Source organism: Talpa europaea (genome assembly GCF_964194135.1).
Source record: "Talpa europaea genome assembly, chromosome: 9".
Taxonomy (NCBI): Eukaryota; Metazoa; Chordata; class Mammalia; order Eulipotyphla; family Talpidae; genus Talpa; species Talpa europaea.
Window position 1 is genome coordinate 36,992,105 of NC_140076.1, and position 16,011 is coordinate 37,008,115.

Genomic DNA, 16,011 nt, shown 5'->3' on the forward strand with positions numbered 1-16,011 from the left:
GATTTATGTACATTGTGAAATGATTGCTACAATAGATTCAGCTAACACACCTCTTGTCATAGAGATACAAAGAAAAGAAAGAAAAAAGGAAAACAATTTTCAATATGTGATGAAAACTCTTTAGATTTACTGTTAACACCTTTTAATCAGAGCTTGTTATTCCTACACAAATGATACTCAGCTGAGCCCACAAAGCTAGCCCACACATTAACTACAATCATCATTTTGTACATTACATCTTTAGTATTTCATTATCTTTTGACTCGAAGTTTTTACCTTTTGATCCCCTTCCTTCATTTTTTTCTTCTATCCCCCACCTAATAATCATCTGATTATTTTTTATAATAGCTTGGGTTTTATTTGTTTGTTAGTGAGATAATGTTGTATTTGTCTTTCACTTAGCATATGCCCTTAAGGTTTATCCATGATGTCATAAATAATAGGGTTTCCTTTTTTTATTTTATATGACTAAATACTACCCATTTTGTATGTGTATCACAACTTCTTTACCCATTCATCCATTAATGGGTACTTAAGTTATTTCCATTTCTTGGCCAAATATAAATAATACTTTAGTTAATACATGGGTTTCAATACCTTTAGGTGTTTTATTCTTTGTGATAATACAGCATTGCATAATAATACATATTTATTCATTTATTATTTGCTTTTGTCTGTTTTTAATGTATGCTACCTTAGAACATGGGCTTTATTATATCCCCAGAACAGTGGCTGGCTCATAATGGGTGCTCAGTAATTATTTTAATTGTTTTTAGAATGACTAGGTGAACAGTTGAATGAAACAGTGGTATAAACTTGCATTTCCCAAAGTTCTTCCAACACAGGTGATTGTAAGAATTCCCTGGGCAGAGCTTTTAAAAGATGCAACTGCGTGGTTTATAAATTTAGAGATTCTCATCATTAGTGTGAGACTTGAAATCCAGAATCAGATATTCTACCTTTCCAAGAGATGTTAGAACAACTGACCATAGGGAAGGATTTTTGAAAAAGCTGCCTTAGTGACTTATAGTCCCTAAAAAGTTGTACACTAAAAATAATTATCAAAACAATAGAGACCTATCCTTCATCCCTGCCAATTTGAGACAAATAAAAATATAACAAAGCATTTAGAACAATCAAATAGATAATTCAGTAATTCTCATTTAAAATATTTCCTTCTTATAATTCTACCACTGCCCCCAGTTTTCTCCCACTATGCTCCTTAGGTTTTTCTGAGATATGCGCCTCACAAAGGCTGAACATTTCTTTTGGCTAGATATTTCTTTCAAATTAAGTAAAAGTAATAGCCATTGGAAATAAAAAAGAAACATTTGGGAAATTGTCAGACTCCCTTTTGCCACTGGAGTCTTTAATTTAAAGACCACATTGGGGGACACGAACCAAGATGACATCAAAAGAGGTAATTTGCTTTATTCCTGAGAAGATGATCTAACGGATAATCAGAGAGACACTATACTTAGTCACGTGACTTGGAGCAAAACTGGTGCACCTTTTTAACATCAAAAACCAACATAGACTGTGATAGAGAATAGACAGAGAGACACACTGACACACTTCATTGAACAGGAGATAGATGGAGAGAAATACCAGGAGCCTATGGCCCAGGGTAGAGAACACATTGATAGGCTGCCAGGTCAGCCAGGGGCCCTGGAGAAGGAAGAGCAAAATAGTGTAAGGTACACACCCTTGATTGAGAGAAATTCATGTGGAGAAAGTAGGGAGCTCCCCCAGGCCTGATACCCATCTCCCATAAAAAGACACAAACAGTTTGCTGAACTGTATTCCTCCTCCCCCACAATTCAGGACTGGTGCAGATCTCATAAAGCACACTAATGACACATAGACTGCAGAGTTGTAGATCTAGAACCCCAGAGAAGGACATCAGTGTGTCACAAACAGAAACCACTCCCAGAACATTTGTACCAATGCTGGACCCCTCCTGACTTCTCCTATGCTATGACTCAACAACTGCAAGATAATTTCCCCTGACTTTCAGAAGCCAGCAACAACCAAAAAGTTAAAATCAAATAAAACAAGAGTGCTTTCTCTTGTAAAAGTGCAGATAGGAAAATCTAAAACAGCAAAAGGGGCATCAATACATGGCACTTTGAGATCTCAAGGGAATATGACATCATAACAAGAGAACTACTACTCTTCAGAACCCAACCACAAAGAAATGGAAGATTTTATCTCTCTATCATATACAGAGTTTAAATTTTCTATAATAAATTCAAAGAGATTAAAGAAAACATAGGAAATCAAGTCAAAGTGATACAAGAAAACTCAGAAAAGGGCCTCCCTGGTGGCGCAGTGGTTGAGCGCTGGGTTGCGAAGCTACCCGCAGCCTCTGCAGCGCCGGTTCCATCCCCGGCTGCTCCCTGGCCACCAGAGGAGGGTCCCACATGGCGCACAGACCTCTCCTGCCACCCGCTGCTCCCCTCAGCAGTGTACTTCGGTCCTTCTGCCTGCTCTGCTCCCTGCTCTGGCTCTGGTGAATTTTCTCACCCTCCCGCGCTTCTGACTGTACCCAGTGCTTGCATAAACAAATAAATAAATAAATCTTTAAAAAAAGAAAGAAAGAAAAAAAAAAGAAAACTCAGAAAAACTAATCAAAGAGATACAGAAAAACTCAGAAAAATAAGTGAATGACCTAAGAAATAAAATTAGTGAATAGGAAATAGAATTGAATAACATAGATTCAAGATGTGGAAGTCTCAATAGATGAGATAAAAAATTCTAGAAAAAGCTAGAATAGGGAGGCAGAATAGACCAAATGTTGGATCAAATTGGTGATCTCAAAGATAGTAATGCACAGAAGTAGATTGTAATGCAGTGGAAGAAGAAGAGTGATACAGAAATCCCTCAAATATTGCCAACAAACACTTGAAAAATGCTCATCATCACTTATCATGAAGGAAATGCAAATCAAAACTACAATGAGATACCACCTCACATGTAGGAGATAGGCCCCTATAAAAAAGATCAAAACAAGAGTTAGCAAGGATGTGGGAAAAAAGGAACACACTGTTGGTGGGAATGTAGAGTGGTCCAACTCCTATGGAAAATAGTGTAGCAGATTCTCAAAATATTAAAAATAGATCTACCATGTCATCCTATGACCCACCAATCCTACCTCTATTTGAAGAATGCAAAAACATTCAAAGGGATATATGCACTCCTATGTTCATTGCAGCACTACTTGCAAGAGCCAATAGCCAAGTTATGGAAACAAACTCAATACCCAATAACAGATAAGTGGATCAAGAAGATGTGAGACACACACACACACACACACACACACATACTCTTATCACCCTGATGATATGGATAGCACTGGAGAGGGTTATGCTAAGTGAAATAAGAAGGAGAAAGACAAGTACTGGATGATTTTGCTCATGTGGGATATAGAGAAACAAACAAAAAAAAAGCAGACAAAATAAACCAAACAAACCCTAAATATATGGCTGTAGAATTAAGGCTAGGGTTGGAGAGCAAAAGCAAGAAGGGGAACACTGGATTATGCTGGAGGATTATGGATGCTTTGGTGCTGGGAGTGGTGTGGTGACATATATTAGAAGAGGTATGAAACGGAACCACTGCATCATAGATCAACCTTACCTCAATAAATAATAATGCAATATATTTTTTTAAAGATTTATTTATTCATGCATACAAGAACCCGGGTACAGGCCAGAGGTGCGGGGGGTGAGAAGATTCACCAGAGACAGAGTGGGGAGCAGAATAGGCAGACTGACTGAAATACACTGCTGAGGGGAGCAGCGGGCGAGACAGGAGAGGTCTGCTGTGCCATGTGAGTATCTTGCCAGTCGGCCGGGATCAAACCAGCACTGCAGAGGCTGCAGACAGCTTCACAGTGCTGCGCTCAACCATCTGTGCCACTGGGGGAAACCCAGTAATAATAAAATATTAAAAAGTATTTTCATCAAAAAAGTAAAGAGCATATTGGTTACATAATTATATTTTAATGTAATGCTAGATATAACTATCCTGGTGATACTAATTAAGGAGTTACATAGGGATTATGAAGATATACTGAAATGATTATAATAATCAGATGATATAATTAATATATGTTTCTCTGTTGACCTGAGAGTCATTGATGGGATCTCCACTCGGTAGCCTGGAGAATCTGGAAATTCACTTTTGCAGCACCGTTGGACCTAGAATTGGCTTTGTGACATATGAAGCCAAAGGGACTGACTGTTACAAAAGCTTCTGCAAAATACTTTGTTTTCCTGGTAGAAATATACAACTTGACCAGCACTTCTTTCCTCTTGCCTTAGCTATTCATCCAGTTATAAGCGCATTTTTTTGTTTTTGTTTTTGTTTTTTTTTGCAGTTGCAAAAGACATTTTGTGAACTTGAGGCTATAAGTGTAGGAGAGGTCAATAGATACAGCCTAAGCCTAACATGTGGTGCTGCTGAACCAAGCTAGTGTAAGCCTGTGTTCAGATTTCTTCTTATGTGGCAAAGAGAAACTTTGTTTTATTTAAGCTGCTGTTAACTCTTTCATTAGTTGCAACTAAGCACATCCCCAATGGGTACAGTGCTCAAAATGCTCAGACATTACTTTTTTTATTTGCATTTAAAAATATATTTTACCTTGCAAAGAAATTTTGTGTGACTCTTTTTTATGGACTCCTAAATGACTAAAATTCAAACTCAATCAGAATTAGAGTTCATCTGCTAAAATTTTACCTTTTTACACACACACACACACACACACACAGAGAGAGAGAGAGATTTAAGGAGAGTAAATGAATGACACAAGGCTATGCAACTAACAGTCATATTCTTTTATAAACTGCAGAACTTTGCATGGTTACACCTTCAGGTGGCAATTTCCTTTGTATAAGTCATAAGTCATAAGGTATATGAAGTACATGATGATAGACTATGAATGTCCTACAGCATCTCAATAGATTAACTGCCTGACAAGAAATATGTCTGCTCCTTACCCTGAGCATGGGAACTGCTGGCTGATGAATTCACAGAAGATATGAATGGAAGAATGCTGCCTGGGTGTGTGGATAGCTGTTCTTCATCATAAGCACTTAAAGAGTCATTTTGTTGGGTGATTTTGGTCACTGATAGAGGCTGAGATTTCCAACACAGCAGTGAACTCATTATTTTTTGTCTAAAAGACCAGCTCAGACGCCGCTGGAACATCTTTTTGGGATTTCTGTATCACTCACAACTAATGGGTCTGGGCTTGCCATTTGTATTTTCAAAGTGGATTCCAGTAGTATAATATTTTACATTGAAGATTTAAATGGGAAGGCTGTGGATGTTGAGAGTACAATATAGAATCCATTCACAAGATGTTTCTACTAAACTATATTTAATATGTGCATCGGTATCATGATGTTGACTGTATTTAATTCTATTGAATTTAAATGTGTGCCAAGGAGCCTATTAGAAGACTGGGCTATATCCTGAACAGTTATGAGTGGATCTCAGCTTAAATGTTATCTTCAGTGGGAATGTTCCGGGATCATTCTGTCTGTGGCAGCCCCAAAAACCACTCCATTTTGTTTCTTCTAGGCTCTTATCACCATCTAAGGAATGTTTTTTTTAATTTTGTTCCTTATTCATTGTCTCTCTTCCCTTACTAGTGCTAGATGAGAGGCGGCAGGATCCATACAATCTTTTTCACTGTAGTGTCCTCAGCAAAGATGCCAAGCCTCTGAGTAGGAATTAAAAAAATGTTTTTGAATAAATGAATGAATGATTATGATGGTCTCTCTAACAACTTTGGCTACTAAATCAAGTTAATAAATTGTCTTTTATAAAGGGGAGAGATGGAAGATGCATTCTTTCCACTTCTGGTGATGGCATTGCTAGGTGTGGTAACCGAACACTTGTGCGTCTAAGTGTAAAGAGTTGCAATAGAATATGTGGAAGAAACTTTGGCACAATTAGAACTATTGGCACATGACCTTGTCAAAATAAAACTCATGTGTGTGTGTGTGTGTGTGTGTGTGTATACACACATATAGGTCAGGCTTGTATAACTTGTTTTCAGTTGATTTGTCAGTGGTCTGTATTACTAAGGAAAAGACACACTTTTTAAATTGTGTTAGAATTATACAGAGTTTTTTCACATTTCACTGCATAGTATGTCATACATAACGTTTTTACAAGATTCACTTGATTCCTTGCTCCACGAATGCATTTGCATTGGTCTGAGACCCCAATATAAATAGTCTCGGAGACCAGGCCAGCATTAGCTTCTCTTTGGAAACCTGCAGGAAGCTTGATTGAAAGGAGACCAAGGGCACCTGCAACCACTTCATAACACAAAAAGAGCATGACATTGTGTCCTCGAGAAAAGAGCCCTTGGAGAGCCCCAAGGATCCTGCCCAACTGAGGGATGGACAGTCCTGTGGGAAGTGGTTCCTCCAACGCATTACTCAGCTCCAAAAAGCAGCTAAGCTGCCAGCAAACTAAATTTTTAGAGTAAGATAAACCGTAATTACAGATGTCAAGATTAGAGTTTGCTTTTTCTGCAAATTCCATGGGGTCTCTAAGTAACTTGATCTTTGAATTCCCGAGGTACTAAAATTCTACAGAGAAGAGATTGTTATCTTAATGTTGCTAGAATCCCCATGTCAAGCACTGCCAAGTAAAAAATTTAGCTTAATGACACACACTACAAGGAATATTTCTGGCTTTTCTTTTTTAGAGGACTGACATTTAAAACACATTTTTAAGCTGATAATTATAACTGCAAATTCTTCCCAAATTCTGTGAGTATGCAAGGTGCCTTGCCTGGGCTTAAAGAAACAAGTGTGTAATCACCAAAATTGGATTTGATTTTAGAAAGCCTTTTCACACACTACTTTTTAAAAGTATTTGTCACTTTAAAAGTGTTTGTCATTTTAACAGAGAAGCAGTTCCCAGAGATGCACTCTGCTGGAAGGCAAAGAACAGAGTCCTCATATTATTCAGAAATGTGAAGTCACCTTCTCCTCTCTTCTTGCCCCAGTTCATTAATACTGATCAGAGAGGATCCTTGGAAACAGTATATAGATCAAATTACCATTGTCCCAGGTATGGAATAAGTTACCAATGCCCAAGAAATATGTTAGAACTAAACTGCTGTTTGAGTACAGACTCTCATGTCATAGAAACACAGGAGTACACACACACACACACACACACAAACTGAAGCACTGAAACGTATCTCAACATCAAGCCCCCTTTCTGATGAGTGACATAAAACACAAAATTAGTAACTTGTGGATAAACTCAGTCTTTCCAGGTTTCTCCAGAATACCAAGAAATTCTTTCTCTCTATCCTTCTTCCTGGAGTGACAAATAGCAGCATAGCCTCAGGGACATGAGTCCACTGCTGGCAATTTCAGATCCCTAGAAGCACTGGAAATGATGCAAAATCTGACAGCTCTGTTCTGCCTTAGATGATGAGGTTTGCTGCCTTGGCCCTCAACACTCTATGCAGCTCTTTACTGTAGCTCACTGTGTAAGGCCATACTTCCAAGGAATCCAGGTAGGAAATGGGAAAGAAGCCCCCCCGCCCCACCACCACCACATGTGGGCATTATATAACTTTCTCTTTGCAGCAAACACTGGTCCTTTTGTTGAGAAATCCTGATCAGTCTCACTATTTTGTTCTCCTTTCTGATTCTACCCCTCTTTCCCATCTCAACAAGTGTGTTGATTTTGAAAAACTCAATCTTTAGAAAAGTTCTAAGACTAATGTAATGAACATCTGTTTATCTTTTGTGTAGATACACCAATAGTTCAATTTTTGACTCATTTACTTTCTCTGTCTTTCTGTCTCCACATGCACAACACTTATGGCGCCCTTTTTTCCTGAATCATTGCAGAGTTAGTTGTCTATATTATGGCATTGAGCCCTGAAGTACTTCACCATTATCTAAGAACAAGCATTCTTCTATCTTATCCCATTTGGGAATTTAAAATTGATATAATGTTTTTAGTAATATAAGTAATGTATACCTATATTTGAAGTTGTCCAGTTGTCCCAGAAATGTTCTTACTATTTTCCTTTTCTAATCTAGTATCCAGCTCACATCACTAACTACAGTTAATCATCATAGATCTTTACTTTCTTTTAATTAAGAATATCCATTCAGAGAATTGTTATCTTGTCAGAGAGCAGGAAAGGACAGGAGCTAGAAGTGGGGAAAGAAAAAAAAAATTACTTTGTTCTTTAGGCTTTGATCTTGGTTTTCAAGGGTCAAAAGCCGAGAGATCAATTCTTTTGTACTATTTGCATTTTTGCTTTTAGATGTCTATCCTGCCAGCAGTGAATACCAGCAGAGGATCGTTGGAGGGAGGAAAAACCATGCCTGCTAGTATTATACTAGCCAATTAGTGCTATTACAGAAAAATGGATTTGTGTCGCCCAATAAAGTGGCTTTTTCTCATTGGAAAGGTTTTTATACTTCCCCCAGTGCCATCTTGTTCTGCCTATAGAATTCATTCTCCACAGAATTCATTCTCTCTCAGTCTCTCCCTCTCTTTTCTCCCCTCCCCTGTCATGCCCTTTCTTGCACTTCCCTCTCCTCCATCCTACCCTTCTCCCCTCCCTTCCTCCCTCTGTCTCTCTATCTTCTCTCTCCCCCAGCCTCCCTCTCTCTCCTGATTCCCTTCCTACTGGTATGTTATTGCAATTGATGCCAAAGAGCAAACACTTGTAGTTGGCTTCTTTGAGGGTCATTTTGGCCACTGACTGAATTTACAAGGATGATCATGTGAATCAGATATGAAATCAATATTTCAGGTGGAAATTTATATGACCCTGGTGATAAGGTGAATTGCTTTCACATTATGTAGCTAACAGCATCAGTAGCAGCCTCAACTACAGCAAGTTAAGAGTGTTCTTTGCTTTTTGATAGTGCTGAAACTGTCTTTTAGAAGATGAGCTCAGTTTATTCATTAGAACTGATAACTTGTGAACCTTAAATCAGTTGCAGTTTTTCAACATGACAACCTCACTACCTTTGAGAGGCTTAAATGATAAAGTCAACAACTTTATGACAATGAACTGATGGCCCTTTGTGCTGTTCTAAGAAGTATTATATTTGACATCAGGGAGATGTTGTGTAAGTACTTCAGTGATGGAAACACAGAAGAGTAATTATTCCTGTTAAAGTAATAACATAAAAAAAATTGAACACAGGAATTTACTCAACTAACTCTTGAAATATGCTTTACTTCTGCCAGAATATTCAGTTAGAAAAATGTCTTTTTTCTGAAAGAATAGTCACAGATTTGTCTATGCACCTATATTTGCTATATATCTCTAGCATAAAAGTTATAGCATATTATACATAGAACTCTTACAATTCAATAATAAGAACACAAACAACCCAATTAAAAATGGACAAAAGATCAACGAGGAACTTTGGTTAATAAGCTAATAAACAGGTGCTCAGTAACATTAGTCATCACAGTTACATGTAAACTAGAGTGAGATACCACTTCACGTCTGCTAAAATGTCTAAAATTAAAAAGATTGCCAATGCCAAGTATCAGTGACCCAAATGCACAACATGTGAATATATTAGTATGGCCACATAGTAAAATAAAACTCAGCAAAGCAACAGAAAGGGATGAGTCTCAAAATAACTACATGAAGTGAAAAAAAGTCAGACAAAAAAAGAAAATGTATTATGTGATTCCTTTCTTATAAGCTGGGCCAACCTTTCTTATAAAATCCTAGAAAATGCAAAATAATCTAGAGGCAGAAGCACAGCAGTAGGTGCCTAAGGCTGGTGATAAGGAGGAGTGTGTTGGGAGAGAGGTGGATTATACAAGGGTGTAAGGGAATTTGGGGGGAACTTCAGGGGATGATGCAGGTGTTCAGTATCCTGATTGTGGTGATGGTTCCACAGGTGTATAGATATGTCAAAACTCATATGAACAATACTTTAATAAAGCTGTTTTATAAAAAAAAAAAAGCTTAGATTAAGGGAAAATATTTGCAGTATGTGAGGCTGAATAGGGACTAATATACAGGATATTAAAAATACAAATGTTTCCATAGATTAAAAAGGAAAAAAGACAACCCAGTAGGAAATGAGCATTTTTTTCTAATGGGATATATATCTGAAGCCAGTGGCACAAAAGTGAAACCAGGAGGAAAGTAAACGGAGTTACAGGGATCTAACATCCTTGAGTTTCTTGGAAAGTGGCAAACATACTCATATAAGATTTAAATATGTTAAGAATACTTTTCAGGAAAATCATTATAATATAAAAATATATGACTAACAAGTTAATAGAGCATGGAAAAAATAATAAAACTGCTCTTTAAATGCTTCACCTCCCAAGAGTTTAAATCTTTCCCATTCTCTAACCATGACTAGTGTTCAAAAAGGGACAAATGTGTAGGTTACTTTTTCCCTTTTTCCTGGTTTGTGTGTGTGTGTGTGTGTGCACTTCATTTTGCTTTTGTTTTTGCTGCTTCTGCCTTTTACTCTTGTTGCGGTTCTTATTTCTATGACTAATTATTTGCTCTATGCTAGAAGGAAAATTATAAAAGGAAATTGAATCTGTTATTTACCCAGCCCATGTAAATACCTTAACTGAGGGTTTGAAACTCTTTTTAAATGCATGATACATGTCTTCTGTAGTTTTATTTGTATATTAGTGTCCCTTTAAAGTTGGTAACTGAACGTTAACTGATATTTGCTGTATTTGCCTTTAAAATTTGTTACAGGAACATATATAGAGTCTCATTATGTGGATATATTTTGGTTCCTAGGCCTTAAGCCCTATACTCATTAGTTTGCCTAGTCCTTTTCCTGCTCAGTCATGACTGGGGAATGCCAGAGGGTCAGGTGACAGTTTACTTATTTAGACTTAAATATACAATATCTCAAAAATAGATAATAATGACTTTTATCAAGTTGATATGTGGTTATTCACATATTTACTCATGTTTTATTACCTCTTAGTTCTCTGTACTTGACCTGGGATCATTTTCCTTCCACTTGAATAACTTAACTACATTATTTCTCATTTAGTGAGTCTGATGCTAACTAATGTTCTCAGTATTGTATGATGATATCTGCATGTTACCTTCATTTTAAAAGGATAATTTTGATGAGCAATGAATTATAAATTGACATTCATTTTCTTTCAGCTTTTCATTGTCTTCTGTCTTCTTTCATTGATGTTAAGAAGTCAGTCTTTTTTTCTTTCAGAAGACTTTATTGTTGAGGATCATTACACAGTTTATGCGTTATTCTTTATGTACCACAAATCTAAAAAATCATGCCATTGTGGTTCTTTTTTAAAAATGATGTATTTATTTATATATACAAGAACTGGGGTACAGGCCAGAGACATGGGGTGTGTATGTGAGAGAGAGGATTCACCAGAGACAGAATGGAGAACAGAATAGGCAGACTGACTGAAATACCCTACTGAAGGGAGGTGAGACAGGAGAGGTCTTCTGTGCCATGTGCTGGCTGGGGATCGACCATATGCAGCAGAGGCTGTGGATAACTTCACAGTGCTGTGCTTAACCCCTTGTGCCACAAGGAAGGCCCTGTGGTTCTTTTCTAGACAGTTATTCCAAAGACTTTCCAGCTTAAAATTTGTAGACAAATTTTCCTTAATTGGTTATCAAGTACCAATATCTTCAAATTTAGAATATATATATGTATGTATGTACATATTTTACATCATTGTTCATTTTTGTACAATGTCCGATTTCCCCTGTCAAGTGTAATCCCCGTAAAATTCTCACCACCAGGTTACCAGTGAACCATCATCATAGTCCCTTGTATTCTTCCTACCCCCTGTTTTAATCCCTCTCTTTCTCTCCCTCCCCTGCAGAATGTCTCTGCTTTATATTTTCCTGCTACTTTTGTCTTTTTCCTTTTCCTTTTTTTTCTTGATCCCTTATTCTGTTCCCCTATATGCCTCCTATAAGTGAAACCATCCAAATATGTTTCTTTTTCCTTCTGTCTTAATTCACTGAGCATAAGCCCTTCCAGCTCACAGCCATGCTGCAAGTGGCATGAGTTTATCTTTTTTGATTGCTGAATAGTATTCTATTGTGTGTGTGTGTGTGTGTATCACGTCTTCTTGATCTAGCCATCTATTTTGGGGCATTTAGGATGTCTCCTTAGCTCACCTATTATGAATAGTGCTGCAGTAAACATAGAGGTGCAGGTATCCTTTCAAATTAATGTTTTTGGGTCCTTTGAGTAGATACCTAGGAGTAGAATTGCTGAGTCATATGGTATGAGGAATCTCCACACAGCTTTTCATAGTGGTTGGACTGGTTTACATTCCCACCAGCAATGTAGGAGAGTTCCTTTTTCTTTCACATCCTCGCCAACATTTGTTGTTGCCAGTTTTTTTAATATATGCCATTCTCAATGGTGTAAGGTAGTATTTCATTGTGATTTTGACTTGAATCAGACAAGAAAAAGACATACAAGGAATCCAATTAGGATAAACAAAAGTAAAACTATCACTATTTGCAGACATTATGATAATATATACATAGAAAACCCTAAAAACTCTATAGAAAAACTAAATAAACCAGTTTAGTAAAGTAGCAGGCCACAAAATCAACCCACAAAAATCAGCAGTCTTCCTATATGCAAACAATCAATCTAAAGAAGAAGAAATTAAGAAAACCATCCTATTTACGATTGAAAGTGAAGGTCTTTTATTTCTCCTTTCTATCTAATCAGTCCCTTCTTTAGAGATCATTGTTGCTATTGGCTAGTACTGCCACCTTCTATGCACTCATATCAATATAGATGTGTATGTGTCTATATAAAGGTAAAAATTAATAGGACCACCCAGTACATGTTGTCCTGCAATCTTTTCCCTCTTAGTGTATTTGCTAAGTTTTCGATGACAGGAGCTACAACTGAACCCTATTCTTTTAAAATGCTGCATAGTGTGTTTTCAAAACAAGAATCATGCTAAAATGTATGTCTACTATGTGCTATGTATCAGGTGATGTTCTGGTCCTTTAAGAGTAGCATCTCATTTAATTATTACTAGAGTCTACAAAGAAGGAAATTTTCTTTTCTTTTTCTTTTCACTGAGATGCTAAGATGTTTGGCTAAAGTCATGTCACTTAAAAGCAGTAAAACTAAAATATACCCCCAAGCAGCCTAGTTCTAAAGACTGTTCCAACCGCTACATCCTACTCCTAGTATAAATATATCATATTTTATTTAGTATTCTTCAATTCATAGACATTTTGGTTGCCCCAATTTTAGGTTATTATAAATGATATTTAATTGAAAATCCCTGTTTATATGCTTTGTGTGCATATGCAAACATTTCTGTTGGCTAGAACACTAAAAATGTACTATCTGGGTCCAAAGGCATGTAGTTTTAAAGTGTGATAGTTTAGGTAAGAGGAGTACTATTGCAATTGTTTAATTATTGACCTTGACCATCACCAAATTCAGAGCAAGATAAGACAGGTACATCTAAAAGACTTGAAAATGTCTGAATTCTCAAGCCTAATTTAGTTTTTCATACTGTGATCTCATCCTTTGTTTCACAGTCCCTCCAAGACTCCTCCCTAATCTATCCAAGGAGAGTTGCCTAGTCCACAAGTCATTCTGCCCAAAATTACTGTTTATTTCATTTGCATTTGACTTGTCTCATCATGATGCAATTAGCATGCAAAGGAGGTCCAAATGCCAAGAGGGTTGTAAATGGGACCAAAGTTCCATCTCATTGGGACCTCCTTGGGTCTCTTTGGTTGTTTGGACTCTAACAGCAGTCTTGGTTGTGCTTATTCTAGTGGTCACAAGAATTTGAACAGCTTCTCTGCCTTTTCTTGCTTACTTAAAGATCTCCTTAACCTATACTCTTTTCTGCCCTAAATTTTCTAATTTAACTCCTTACTTTTACTTACTTTCCTTACTCACTAATCTTGCTATCTTTCTGTCCTCCACCACACATATTTGTCTTCTGAAAAATACTGGACACTCAACACAGATGTCATTTATCCAAAGTCACACATTTATGTTAAGTATTTCATAAAGATTGGCACCTTTGTGGAATTCAGAGTGCTGGAATTTCTGAATGGTCAAGTGTTTTTGCCTTGATTTACTTGAAATGCAAGCAGAGATTCTCATTTATGTGCCCTGGACATGGCGTGAACAAGGGATTTGTTATAGAGTACAAATTTATATTTAATATGAATTCATCTTTCCCTTGGGATCTACATGTGAGGTTTTCACTGAGTAAGCAAAAAAGGACATTTTTATAAGGGGGTGACTGTGATAATTTTCAGAGATGATAAAATTTAAACTATGCTATTGGTAGAATTGTATTCAGTATTCTTTTTGTTTCCATGTTAAAATGATATATACTTCACTGGCCTCTTAATGAATTCTAGATATTGTATTTTGTTCCTTTTCCATTAAATAAAGTGCTAGTAAAGAGTCTACAAGCAAAATTCGGTTACAGGCCTCCTTATGTATGCCACACAACTCCCTCTGTCAAACATTTTTTTTTTCATTTTAGCTCTCCATAGACTCTTTAAATAATGACCTTTTTCAATCTCCGTAAAGACAGACATAAAATAAAAGTCTTACCATTGAGATAAAGTCAACTACTGAAAAAAATTCTTCTCTACCCATCGGAGCCAGGGGGCCACAAGGACAGGGGCCTTCTCCCCAGAGGGGTCAGTCTGCCTGTGAGCTGAACAGTAAATCAGCTGTAATCAGACATAAACCATCAGTGGAGATAGTTTAGTGGAATCAAGGGATCTTCCTGACAACAGTACTTCCAGTTATTGTTGCTGGTTCTGCCACAAAAGCATTTCAAGTTCTGGGGCATTTCCCAGATTTGCACCATCTTTTGTGGTCTCCTTTTTGGTAGGAGAATACCCAAGGTTAAGAAACACAACTCAGAGGCAGTCCTGTTGTGGACAATGAACTAGAGAAGATAAGTGAATAGTTCTATTTATATTGATTAGATTTGAGGCACACATTCTGTTTCCTATTAAATCTCATGTCCTAAAAAATACATTTTTGAAAAAGAAAAACACTAGACAAATATTAAACAAAGAAGTTTTGGTCTAGGGGTTATGTTTCAGTGCTATCATTCCTAGGGCCTGAGTTTGATCCCCAGCCAGGGAGCTAATCCACATGGCGCAGCAAACCTCTCCTCTCTCACCCACTGCTCCCTTTACTAGTGTATTTCAGTAAAACTGCCTGTTCTGTTCCCCCGCTCTGTCTGTGATCCTCTCACCCCCTGCAACTTGGCCTTGACCTATACCCCAGTTCTACTATGCACCAAAAAAATAAATAAATAAATAAATAAAATTTTTTAAAAAAAGAAGTTTCTATCTTCGTTGAAGTTCCTATTTTGTACTCTCATGGCCAATCAGCCATTGTCAGGCCAGACTAATTGAAAAAGGCAAAAGATGTCCATCATCTAATTTTCAATTTAAGTTTTAGACATTGCCCTTTTTTTCTGGTGATTAAAGTACTATCACTAACAGACATAATTTTGAAATTATTTCCTTTTGATTGCTGAGGACTCTTGTTTTCCACAGGAACAAGATAGTATCCTCATAAAAGGTTAAATAATCAATTCCCGCGCCACTGATCTGGGCTATAGCCCGCATCCTGGAACTGAGGGCTTTGGAACTGAGACCCTGGCGGAGGCCCTCCCTGAGTGAGCAGGAACAAGGCGCCCAGGCAGGGGAGCGGGATTCAAAAGGCGCCATTCCCGCGCCACTGATCTGGGCTACAGCCCGCGTCCTGGAACTGAGGGCTTTGAAACTGAGACCCGGGGCACGAAATTAGGGGCGTGGGTTCCCCACGACGGTGGGGCACAAGGCAGACACAGCACCCCAAAGCCGTTGAGGTGTACCCTACCATCCCCGCTCTGCTCCCTGTCCCACGGGGTGGAAAATCAGCTCCCCAAGGGCTCTAGGAGAGATCTCTGGTGCCACCTAGCGACTTGACCCCAGCACAG